Source organism: Micromys minutus, assembly GCF_963924665.1.
Source record: "Micromys minutus genome assembly, chromosome: 12".
Lineage (NCBI taxonomy): Eukaryota > Metazoa > Chordata > Mammalia > Rodentia > Muridae > Micromys > Micromys minutus.
The window spans coordinates 32,866,310-32,879,037 of NC_137981.1; the positions used below are offsets into that span (position 1 = coordinate 32,866,310).

At 53.8% G+C, this 12,728-nt stretch overlaps 1 protein-coding gene and 1 pseudogene across 6 annotated transcripts in view; both read right to left on the minus strand.

Moving 5' to 3' along the window:
* ZMIZ1 (zinc finger MIZ-type containing 1) overlaps positions 1-12,728 on the minus strand; it is a 194,800-nt gene that overhangs the window by 47,191 nt on the left and 134,881 nt on the right. The window contains exon 1 of one of the 5 annotated variants that reach the window (XM_080926447.1): positions 4,336-4,407. The exons of the other annotated variants lie outside the window; for them this stretch is intronic. The gene's annotated coding sequence lies outside the window, so the exon portion shown is untranslated. Of the gene's footprint in view, positions 1-4,335; positions 4,408-12,728 lie in introns of those variants that run through there. 5 annotated transcript variants of the gene reach the window in all.
* On the minus strand, positions 7,936-8,194 carry LOC308427990 (annotated as a pseudogene). The gene has a single exon. The product of its transcript is annotated as an uncharacterized misc_RNA (transcript).

Consider the following 12,728-nt stretch of genomic DNA (forward strand, 5'->3'; position numbering starts at 1 on the left):
CCCTCCCCTTGAACTGCCCATGTGGCCACTGGAAGATAAACCTGTTGGGGTCTGGGAAGGAACAGGCCTCAACAAAACCCAGTCCCAGGATTCTCCTAAGTGTGGACAGGCAAGGCTTGGCTCCTAGAATCCTTTTGGAGGGATCTCACTGCCAGTGAGACTCTGAAGAAAAAGGGCACCATGGAATCCTGTGGGGGGTCTTGTTAACTGGGCTGTAAAATGAGACTGCACACAAAGCCCCTCTCATCCTTTACTCCCCCCTGGATGGGTCTGAAAGACTCCCTTTCAGGTGCGCAGAAAGCCAGCCCTTCAGCTAGAGCAGGTCCTAGCCAGGCAGAGACTACAGTGAGACCCACTGCTGGGAGATAGGAGGCTCAGGACACAGGGGCAAAGTGGGGGGGGGGGGAAGCCATACTGCCTGGCTGAGGCAGGGGAATCAGGAAAGAAAGCAGGAGGGCTCAGTTCAACTGTTAGCTTCCGGCTCTCAGTGAGGGACCGGGAGAAGATCATCCTAGGTCTGCCCGGCTATGACCTTGGTTACCTGTCCCCAGGTAATGATTGTTATCTGTCCTTCCCAGCCTAGAGGTACTGCTCAGGAGCTCCTTGGGAAGCTGGATGTGTTTTGAGGGTGGGGGCCTTGTTTTTCCCAGAGCGTGTTCCCTTGGGAGGCGGTTGCTGTTAGAAGGCCCTGGAGAGGTTCCCAGGCAGCTGGGGCTTCTGGGGAGTGCCAGAGCAAGCATAGCCCAGTGGGTACACTGCGGTACCAGGATGGAGGGCCTGGTGGAGGACAGCAAGCGGGCATGCTGTACCATTTGCAAGGTGTCCAGACTTCCTCGTTCCCCTTGGGGCTCTCTCTGCTGGTCCTTTCCTTCTCTCTCTGGGGTGGCTCTGAGCAACCTGCCCTGGGATGAGTCCCTTTCCTTGTGGAGAAGCTAGCTGGCCTCTCCTGAGGGACCAAAGCCACATCCAGCAAGGTAAACACCTCCCAGGCCCAGAGTACCTTTCCCTCCCCTTCAGCCCTGCCAGCTCAGAACTGCCTGTTCTGAGGACCGTCTGATCGATACATGACTTCACAGAGCCTGACGCCTCACCGGCTCCATGACAGTCCTCAGGGAGGTCACTCCTGGGATTGCTGCCCATCTATGCCCCCTGGCTGACCTCCATTGCACAGCAGAGTGCTGGCAACTAGCCCTCCGGCAAAATTTAACCCCAGTATTAATTGGGAGCTCTGGCTAGTCTATGCCTGCCCCACACAGAGGCTGCCATGACTCAGAATGTAAGGAACATGGAAAGCCTAATCTAACAGTCTTGCACTGACAGAAGGTGTACTCACCTCAAGTTTTCTAAGTCCTCACCTAGCACTGTCTACTGGAACTTTCTGCCACTAGAAGAAGTCTGTTTTATAGTCCAAGCTGTCCAGTAGGGTGGCCACTAGCCTGTGTGACTATTGAACATAAGAAACTGACTCCAGCCAGGGACGTAGTTCGGTTGATACAGTGCTTGTCTTGTGTGCAAAAAGCACCAGTCACAAATCAAACTGGGCCTGGTGACACATGCCTACAACCCCAACCCCCGGGAGGGAAAATAAAAGGACTGGACGAATATCACTTTTATTCTGAAATCAGTTTAAACTTAGAAGCAGCCATATGTGGTTAGAAGCCACACTATTGGATGGTAGTTTCCCACTGAGCCCAACAACCATCCCTCAATGGGGGGGGGGGGAACCTAGCAAGGGCCACTCAAGAAAGACCAAGGCAGGGCACTGGTTAACTATGCCCAGGAACTCAGTTTAGACCTCCTAGGATCTGCATATGGCTGAGTGGTGAGTAGGTGCTCAACCAGTGTGGACTGAGATCTAGAAGAGCTTTTCAATCCTGCCAGAGGGCTCTGCAGCTTCACACGCTGTTGAACAGTCACAGGGTATCCACGCATTGCCAAGCATTGTGGTGGACAGTGGGGTGCATGGTGCTAAGGGACCCATGGTGAACCTTGATCGTAAAGTCAAGACTGTGCTCCAGCAGGCCTGGTCTGCTCCACTCCATATTGTGCTGGGCTAAGCACAGTATCCCCTACCCCCACCCCGCACTCCCCCCTCACACCCCTCCCAGCTGATACTGGGGCTTCTTTCTGGAGTGTGTGGGGCCATGAGGGGAAGTGTTCATGGCTGAGGGAGGTTGTGCAGGGGAGAGTAAGAGCAAGCAGCATTAGGAAGCAAGCCTCAAACTCTGTGCAGGCGGTTGTTTCCGGTACAGACTCAGATTCTCACTGAAGCTTTGCCGTTTGGTGGTTTCTCACTAAGGAAGTTTGGGGTAAAAATAGCCCTGGAGGGACTTGGTTCCAGCTACTTACAGGGTAGTCACTGCCTGGTTAAGACATTATATATATATATATGGAGGAACAGACTTACTATAAGCCATAGCGACTGTAAATCTCAATACATTGTGCAGTGGGAGATGGGCTTTGGACCCAGAGCCCCTGAAATGGAGGAGTCTCTCTACACCATCTAGGTCCCTGGTGACATGGCCTTGTGTACTCCTTGGCCTGATTTCTAGTCCACACTTAAGGATGGGCTGTTGAGAAACATTGGTACCAATACTTTGGCAGCTGCTTCACAAAACCTCCCTCTTAGAAAACCACCTGCTATGCTCAGGGCCACTGGCAGTTAAGCCTGATGGTCAAGGGCAGGGCACCTCGGCCCTACTGGAAGACCTGATGCTCTCCTGAAGCCCATCTAAGGAATACTAGCTGCCCTCCTAGTCTTACTACAGCTTCCAGGTGGACCAGGAACTGGCACTTCCCTGTGCATTGGTTACCAACACTAAAGCCATATTCTGGGGACCTCTGGCAGCTGCTTCTTAGCCCCTGCAGTGTTCTGAGAAACCTCTCTGCAAGGTCTTGTAGAGGATCCTCACAGCCTGATAAAGCCTGATGCCAGTCACCCGCACCCTCTACAGACAGGTCCCTCTTGGGGCTCTAGTACAGGCCATCCACCAACACCACACCACCACCACCACCACCACCACCACCACCACACCAGCAGCAGCAGCAGCAGCCTTTCCAGCAAACACTTGTCAGAACTCTGCTGTGCACCCATCACCCCTGGGAAGGGAACCCTGGAGCCATACAAGCCTCCTGGTCTCTCCAGCATCAAGGATTCATTCTGACAAAGGAGCAGCTTTGAGTTAAATCCCTTAGCCACTGCCTCTAACCAAAGGCTTCTGGGCTAGTTCTTATTTTTTTGCAAAGGGAACCTACCAGGGACGGCCTTGTAAAATGTCTGCTGGGGAAACGAACACTTCACCTTAGGAAAGAGGCGTGGGGAGAACTCGTCTGGTCCTCCACCCACCCTCGCATCCAGAGGAGGAACCAAGGTCTTCACTATGGGTGAACAAAATGGGCCTGGTGCACGCTGGAGCCACTCTTATGGCCAAGCCTCAGGCTGACACCATGCAGCACACGGTGCTACCCACAATGCACCGGCTCTCCTCTGTCACACACATGCACACACACTCACCCCTGCGCCCGAAGGGAGCCGGGGCCCGGCCCGCGGGCGCACCGCACCGACCCCTCCAACCCCACACTCACCTAGAAGTTGCAGAGTCCGCGGTCCCGCCCTGGCGCCCCCGGAGGCTGGAGCTCAGCCCGCGGCGGCCGCAGCGAGCGACTCCGGGCAGGGATCAGCCGGCGCCGAACAAAGGCTGCAAGCAGGCAGCGGGCGCCGCCTGCATCCCCGCTCCGCGCCGGGGCGGCGGCAGCGGCGGCGGCGCGGGGGCCCCGGGCGGCTCCGGCGCCCGCTCGCTGCGCGCTGCCCGCTCCGAGGGCGCTCCGGCTCCCGCGCTCCCGCTCGCTGCCGTCCGCCACCGCCGCCGCTGTCCGGCTACCGCACCGCACACATCAATTATTCATCGCCCGTCTCCAGCTTCTCGGGCGAAGCCAATCACAGGCGGAGGCTCCGCTAATGGGGCCGCCGCCGCCGAGGAGGCAGCCAGCCGCGCGCCCGGGCGCAAGCGACAGCCCTTCGGGGACGGGGATGGGGACCGGGGGCGCGCTGGGGGCGGGGGCGCACTGGGCGCGCAGGAGAAACTTCCCACGGCCCGCTGCTCTGCGCCGCGCTCCCGGACCCCGCAGGCGTGACCACCCAGCCTGCGTGCCGCCGCGTGGGGCCGGGGACTCGGGGGGAAGCCGGGCGCGCCGCGACGGGGGGAGGGGAGGGAGGAGGAGCGCGGGAGGACGATGAAAGGCGAGCGGCCCTGTCTCGGCGTCTCAGGGGAGCCCTCCCAGTCCCGCAAGCTTGGCGCCCGCACCCCCGCCCCGCAGCCCATAGCCCGCACTCACTCGTGTGCGCAGCCCGCCGGCCCAGCCACTTCACAGCGAGGGACTAGTGACTGGGGATCGGAGGCAGCTCACATTTCAAACTTGCACGCAGGGGTGGTGCTGGTGCACGCCGCCGCCAGGGCGAACGCACGACCCGACCAGTGGAGCTCCAGCCTCCGGGCGGGGGCGGCGACCAGGCCCCTCTCCCTCCCCCGCCTGGGCAATTAATTGGAAGCAACACTTGTGAGAGTGGGGCTCCTGGAGCGCTGTCGCCCGAGGGGGCCTCCGGGAAGGCGCTGGCGGAGGTTGACTCGGGGTGCCTCCCACCCCCGCCAGCGAATCTTCCCAAGTGGTCATGCTAATGAGGGTCCTCAGCAGGGCCAGGGTGGCCTCCGACGAGTAAGGGGCGGGGCAGGCTGGGGACATCCAGTTGCAACCTGGGTTTAAAGGGCTTTCTGATCCGGTTAGTGGGGGCAGACATCAGGAGCTTGGCATCATATTCCTCCTGCATAGGGGGTCCCTGTAGCCCCTGGGACTCCCCGAACACCGGGTCCAGGGTAGGTGAACTGGCGCACGTACGCTCTGGCTCCCCGACTTTGGGGAGTTCCTGTGCCCCGCAGCCAGCGGCGGGAGGGAAGCCGAAGGCGGCTGTTGTGCACAGCCCCGCCCCTGCTCCCGGTGCTGCTGTCTTCCTGACACTGCATCCTGTGGTGGCCGCGGCCTCTTCCTTCCAGCCAGTAGTCAAAGGGGCTCCAGGCTTTCGACCTGTGCTTGCCCCTCCTTCTCATCTGTCCCATAGGCACCCCTGGAAACCCATTAATTGTCCAGCCTAAAGAGGTCGGCTCTCCTCCCTCCTTTGAGGGTTCTACTCACCTAGATCACTCACTAGGGAGAAACTGTTTTATAGCACCCCCCCAAAACCCGCCCACTCACCAGTGAAAGTTGTTTGAATGAGCTCCTAGCTGCCTCAATTAGTAAAGTAGGAAAGGCCGGTCAATCACCCCCAAGAAAGACAACCAAGAGCGGATTTAAATTCTCTGCATTTGGACACTGATCTCGCTAACTTGGGGAATTGACCTCCTTTGCCTTTGAGGGTCCTTCTTATGGCACACGCCCCTCCAGTATGAGCTCCTGACTTGCCCCCCCCCCACCCCCGCGTTTCTGCTTGACTTGCTTCTGGGCCGCAGAAGTGGCAAGACAAATCACTTATCTAGATACTAGGCTCTTGCTCCTTGTTAGATAGAAGTCGTTAGCAGGCTCTAATCCCACCCACTGCCACTTGAAATATCACTTTTGGGATGGCATTTGGAAATGCAGTTGTCATGGGCTTTCCCTCCCAGGAGCTGGCTAAATGGATTAATTCCTACTTCATAACTGGCTTTCTTTTTGCACAAGAACCAGCTTCTGCAAGTGAAATTAATTGGCATCTCCTTCCTGGAGCAACCTTGGGGCAGTGCTGGGGGATGGACTGACAGCATTCTGCTGTGCACACATTTGGGGGGGGGGGCTTGCTCTCATCTCCCCTTGTATTATAATGGCTTCTTTGAAGACATTCATTTACTCAGTGGGATACTTACTGAGACCCTGCCTCTCCAAATATCCCCACAGAGTTTGGGGGCTCCAAGAAACTAGGTGAAGAGTCTCCCATCTTTCCCACTGCTCAGCATAGCCAGTTGATAGGGCAGGACACTTTGGCCCACATTTCAGAAGCAAGCATGGGGACACATATACCTAAGACCTACTTTCTGGTGTCAGGCTGACTTACCAATACCAGGGCTAGAGCCTCGATTAACCAGAACCCAAGCACCTAATGCCCTTAAATAACCAGAATTCCCCCACCCCCAAGTTTTGTTCAATGGCAGTTTGCAATTCTCATCCGATTCTTTTCGGCTGCCAAGGGGTTACCCACACAGTAGCAGAAAGAACTAACTTTACAAAGATAATTCTGGGGCAGAAGAGATGGCACAGAGGTTAAAGGAGGTTTGTTGCTCTTGCAGAGGACCAGGATTCTGTTCTCAGCACCCACACGGCAGCCCACAGTTATCTGAATTTCCAGTTTTAGGGAAATCCAACACCCTCTTCTAGTCCGAGGGCACCAGGCACACAAGTGAAACACAGACAAACAAACCAGCAAACATTCATACATGATATGTACATATATAAATAAAATATACATATTTTAAAGAAAAATAATTCCTGCAGGTTGAGTGAAAATTCAGGCTGGAACTGAGCAAAGTTTACCCCTTAGGGGAAGGAATTTGGTGGTGATAATCCTCTAGAAATTATAGAGACAGCTTCCGGTTGTTTTGCCTCCTAGTCCTACCTCTTAGTTCTCTTAGGGACCCACTTCAGAAACATGGGGTGGGAGCCACAGGATAGAATTAATATGCAAGATTCAGAGTTTTCCAAGGTAACCCAAAAAGTAAATACTCTTCACTAGCATATTTACGTGCTTAAGAAAACAAATTGTTTTCAAGCACCCATTCATCAGTCCAAACTGGCCCCTTTCACTTGCTAATTTCTAGGCTCTCTTCTCTGGAATCAAATCCTTCTAGGCCCTCTTCCGTTAGCAGCCTCTTGCGGCCTGGAGTCTACAGAAATGCGGGCACTCCACACTCTATCTTCTTTAGAAGGGCTTTCCCTGACTCGCTCCAACTTCCAACGTCTCTAACTTCCAAAGACTTGCTCAAAAGCCGGGGGGCCCACAGCCGCTGCTCCAACCCCACCCCACCCCACCCCGCCGAGCTCTCCTTGATAAGGATCTACAAAAAGAGGCCGCAGACAAAGGCATCCTGCGACTCCACTCACTGACGCTCAGCAGCTCTCTGAGTGACCTCGGCAAGCCCCCTCATTCGCCTCCCCCGGACCTCCCTCGGGGGTGGGGGTGTGTGTGTGGATGACTTGGAAGGAAGAAGAAAGCTAGAAGAAAGAAAAGGCGAGCTGTAGCCTCATGCTGTGGCTCCTTGATGAATGTCCCCCGGGCTCCGGAGGCCGGACGAAGGATCAATAGCGGGTGGCTTTTCTCGCGGGGTCTGAACTCCTGTCGTGGGCCTTAGAGAAGAGGAGCCGCCAATAAATACAGTGCTGTAGCACGGCTGGCTGGCTCCGGAGTGGGGGATGCTTTATCCTCTGGCGCGCCTGTCAGTGGGGAGTCCGCCCTCTGCAGGACCCGCAAGAGAGGAGGGGTGGGAAGGGAGATAACATAGCCAGAACACCGCAGTCCCAAGCTTGGGTCAGAGGAGGGACTTCCTTCAGCCCATCGATGAGCTACAATCTGTTCCAATAAGAAAAGAAACCAAGGCATCTTCCTGGGATGCATGTGGCCAAAAGTGTTTCCAAACTGGGTCACTTCCTCTTACAGCATTTTTTGGGGGAGGGGGGCGGGTAGTGAGAGGCTTAGGAAGTTAGGAAGGAAAGAAGGAAGAAAAGCAAGCAAGCAAGCTAAATGGGCAGGAAGGCCTGTCATGCACAACCTAAACTCCCAAGACTAGGAGAGTCAGAACAATGAGCCTTGACGTGGCTCAGATTCTGGGCGTTGGGGTTCTGAGCCCTAGAGAAGGAACAGACTTCTAACTCAGGCGGTTGGCTGGTTCTGTAGGATTGACCAAGGATTCTGATGACCTAGGGAGATCGCACTTCTGTGTCCTCGGGCACTCGGGGAAAGTAGGGTGAACAGGGAGATCCCAAGAGAGTGTACCCGGCCCTCGAGAAGCATAGAGAACATCAAGGGGGGACAGAAGGGAATGTTGTTCTGGAACACCCATAAAGAGACTGGGTCACAGGGCACCAGGCACACCGACAACTAAGGATCAAATGACAGCACTGAGTGTGAATCACCTCTGGGGCTCTGCCTCCTGGAACCACCAATCCTGGGGCACATCCTTGTAGGACCCTGTTCCCTCTGTCATTCTCCTTCCTTAGCCCTGCAGAATCCTTTTTTATCTTGAAGATGGAAGGCACAGGTAAGGTTTGGCTTGTGTGTGCCAGGGGCACAGTGCAGGACCACCAGGCTGGGCTTCCCCCACCGTTCCTACTGACCGTTGAATGCTTGCTGGATGCTGTGTAGGCTTCAGCACATCCTGAGCACCAACTTACAGCATCCTTACTGTGGAGAGTAAAATGGGGATAGACTGGCCAGGCGAAGTTTGAAAGCATCTAAGCTACTTCTCAGCCTTGATACATCCTCAACTGTTACACATTATAAATACTGCCCGGCACGGGATGCCTAGACTCAGCATTGATGGTGCCTGCCTGGGTCGCACAGCGAGTGTGCGAACTCTTACACTGCTTCTACAGTTTCTCTTTTTAAAGCCCAGTGTTTGTATATTTGGCCTACTTGCTGTTGACAGGGGTGGCTCCAACCTCAGATGACACAGGAAGGAAACCTCATTACCTCCCTCCTCCCATCATAGTATCCCCTGCCCCTTCCTGGAATCACCCCATTCCCACCCCTAACCCCGCCCCCAGCATGGCTCCTCATCCCAGACCCAGGCAGCCTTCTCAGAACCCTGCATTTGGCTTCTGCCCAAATCCTATAATCATTTCATTTTGAAAACAACACCAGCCCCTGTCCCTCACCTCCACTCAGCATGTCCGAGAAAGCCTACAATTTCCAGGTTATTGGAGATCCAGGAAAGCTTTCACAGGCCTGGAGGGGGGTGTGTGTGAGGTGGGGCTTTAAGGAGCTGGCTCAGAATGGCCCCATAGTCTTGGGGAACTGCTTGCCCCCTACCTGCTCAGCCAGCATGGGAGCCAGACTCAGGCTCCATACTCATGAGGACCCATCAACAGGATTGCTGCTGATGGGAAACCTGACCTGCAAGGGTAGGAGCTGCCCCCAGGGCTGAAGGGAAGTCAGAAGTGAGTCACTGTGTTCCTGGACTGCTTAAGGGATGCAGGAGGCAGAGGTTTAAGAGCTAAGCACTGGACGTGCTAGCTGGTCTTTCAGAGCATAGCAGACACCCTCGTCAAATGGGTGAGACCACCCAACAGCAGGTCCAAGTGAAAACCCAAGAAGACAGTTGAGATAGGTTGAGAAGTCATGGTACTGGGGTGAGTTGTATGCTTCCCCAAATGTTGAAGTCCCCAGGACCTGTGATGGAAACCCTATTTAGAAACAGTCTTTGCTGAAGATCAAGTTAAGATGAGGTCATGAGTGTGGGCCCCGGTCCAGCATGGCTGCTGTCCTTGAGAACATTTGGGACATTTGGATACAACAAGCAGACATGTGTACCCTCTTCAAGGAGGAGTGGGAAGGACTGTGGAAGCTTCAGAGACTGCACTGGTTTCATAGCACCAGCCCTCCTTCCCTGGCACCTGCATAGGGGGCTTGACAGGACCCACACTTAGGTGGTGCTGTGTCTTCTAGTCCCCCCCAAACTGTGAGACAGCTAATGCATACTATTATGGTACATGATTTAGGGTCTTTATTAATGGCCACCCAGAAAATTAACATGAGGTGATCCCTTTGAAATCTAAGTCACAGCCCATTTTGATTCCAGAGGTTCTAGCGGACTCAGTCCTGATTCTGGCTCATGATGTGGGTCTCAGCCCCCGTGGCCAGGCATTGCTCTAAACTCATTTCTTCCTGGTGCCTCTGTTGACCCTGTTGCAGCCTCCAGATGCCCTCCTGCTTCAGAGTCCAGAGTTTTCCATCCTGACTTTGCTACCTCTTGCAGGTTCTCCCTTCACTGCTCAACCAAACTGTCCCGGACTACAATCCTTACCCCCTCACCCTGTGGTTCTTTTCTATCTTAGCTTTGTCACTCTGATGTTTCAAGCAATTGTTTTGCTTAATTCTGTCTCTCTGGCTAAAAGGCAAGTTTTTTTTTTTTTTGTTTTTGTTTTTGTTTTGCTTTTTTTTTTTTGTCAATTGGGACTGTTGTCTGGTATAAATTGTTTGGACAGTATCTAAAATGTATCCTTACAAGATGCTTAATAAATACTTTTTGCATAAAGGTGGTCAAGAACAGCTGCTGCAATTAGAGGGAGCGAAGAAATGAATGAATGTATACGGACTAATCACAGGCTCCAGAGATCTGCATGTCCTGGCTACCTGTGCCTGCATATGCAGGGACTAGGTGGCCAGTCTGCTGTCTAGCAGAATACAAGCGATTTCCTAGGGAGGATGTCTGTTTGAACAGGAAGCTCAGGGACCGGGAAGTAGTGGGTACGTGCCACATGAGTCAGGCCTCTAATGAATCTTTTCCCATTGCTAGAGTTGCTTTTGAAGGGAGGGGTACAGAGCATGCCACAGCAGTGCTGGGGGGTTTATTGCTTTTCCCAGGACACAGCTCTAATGAAGGTTTCCAGATGGCTCCAGGCCTAGATCCACATAAATTCCTTGAAGCTAGAAACGCAATTTCCTTTCCTGCTAGAGCAGTCTATCTATCTGTCTGTTGTCTGTCTGCTTATGCTACTTAACACTTCCCAGTCTGTGCTAGGCGGCCTGGGAAATAGCACCTACTATGAGCAGGACCAAAGTGAGGCTCGGATAGGGAAAGGACTTGATGTTATAAAGCACACTGGCCAGGCAGAGGATGGGGCAAGGCTGCAACCTAGGTCAGCTAGCAGCTCAGCTTTTTAAATGAGGAAACAGAAGCTCAGAGAGGTTCGGGGGCTGCTTTCCGGGCACACAGCACATCAGCAGCCAGAAGTTCTTCAGCCTTGACTCATCTTTCCTAGCCCTGTGCTTTCTGCAAGACCTCATGAAGAGGGTGGGGGACTTCGTGACTGACTTGTCACCAAGGTGCATAAAGTGTGAGAGTGGCAGCAACAATGGCAATGAGGTGCTTGTTGGAGGCTAGAATTCCTTTCCTTTAGGATTAGTTTCTGAAGGCCTTTGCAGCTTGGGATGCCAGAGAAGGAGAGGGCAGCGGTGAGCTGAGTAAGGGAGCGTACCCTGGCACCTCAGTGCTGTGTGCAGAAGCTTCAGAGCTCTGCAGACCCATGAGCTTTGCCAGGAATCTGTTACCTGGTACCATCCTTCCCTCTTCTCCCTGTCTGGGGCGAGACGGGGCTCTCCTGGCTGCCTGTTTCTTACCAAACCCATTTCCCACAGCGGTTCAGGTGAGCCAGCAAGCAGCTTCTTCCTCTCCCCAGTATGGTCCCAGATGTCCCCCACCTCCAGGGGTTCTGGACGTGAGCAGACAGGCCACGCAGGAATGTCTGTCTGGGCAAAATCTGAAGGTGGCCGCCAGGGCAGGGCAAGGAGTAGGAGGCTTGATGTTGAAATCAGGCTCCTTAGAGCTGAGATCAGCCGAACAGCAGATGTCTGACAGGGAGAAAGCTCCGTGGGCCTGCGGGGGGGACCAAGGGCAGGTCACCATTCTTCTCAAGGGAAGTTAGCTAGTGTGGATTCTGTATTTCTCTTTGTGATGAAGGGCATTGGTTTCCCAATGTCTGGCTGGGTAAGCCCTAAGAAGCAAAGCAGTCACCCCATTGGGGCGACCTTACTCATCTCCTGGGAAGGTGGCACCAGGCCAGGCAAGAGACCCTCATTACACATTGTGCTGTCAAGACCAAGAAGCTGCCTCTACTTCTTTGCCTTTCCTGGAGCTTATTAATGAGGCTCTAATTCTCTTAGACTAGGTACTCCATAAAGGCAGGAGCTCTATCTGTTTTATTCACAGCTGCATCCCTGATGATTTTTGTGCCTGGACCAAGACAGGTGCTGAACAAATGCTTATCGAATGACTAATGGAGAGCCATCAACTTGGTTTCCTGGTAGGATTTCAGCTCCACCCTTTACTGTCTATATTCTCTGACTGTCCTACAGATGACGTGTATTATTTTTAGGATTAAGAATGCATAATCAACTTTCATTTTAAAATTAGTAGAATCTGAAGTAAAGGCCCCCTCCCCTTTTCTGAAAAGTGCTATACACCATATTCATAACCAGGAACTTGGGTATCAAGCATGAAACAATTTCTCAACACCAACTGAGTTTCAGAGGCCTGGCAGATTGGTGGCCCAGAGTGAGGTATGGCCAGTTGAAATGCTGGAGAGCTACCCTCTATCCCTCCCAGCATGCCTGGCTACCACCCCATCTCTAAACTGTGTCTTCTGCCTTGGACTCTAGCCTTGCTCTTACTGGCTAAGGCTTCTAAAAGGCAAAGCTGACCTTGTCCCCTGTCTAAACATTGACCTTTCTATTGCACCCAGGACCACGTTCCAAGGTCTAGTTTCTTAGACTGGCATTCATGGCCTCAAATGATGTTGGTCTTGGCTTGGATGGCTTTTGTCTGGTTCTTGCTCTGGTACCTGTGTGTATGGACCTGAGTTTGCCCACTTTACTGTTACTGCTCTCCCCACATGCCAGCTAATGTGCTGGGCAGCAGGTGGGTGCAGAGTTGGGAAGAAGTCTGTTGGCCATACAGGAGTGGTGGGGCCATGGAGACTCTCAGCCTCTGTCT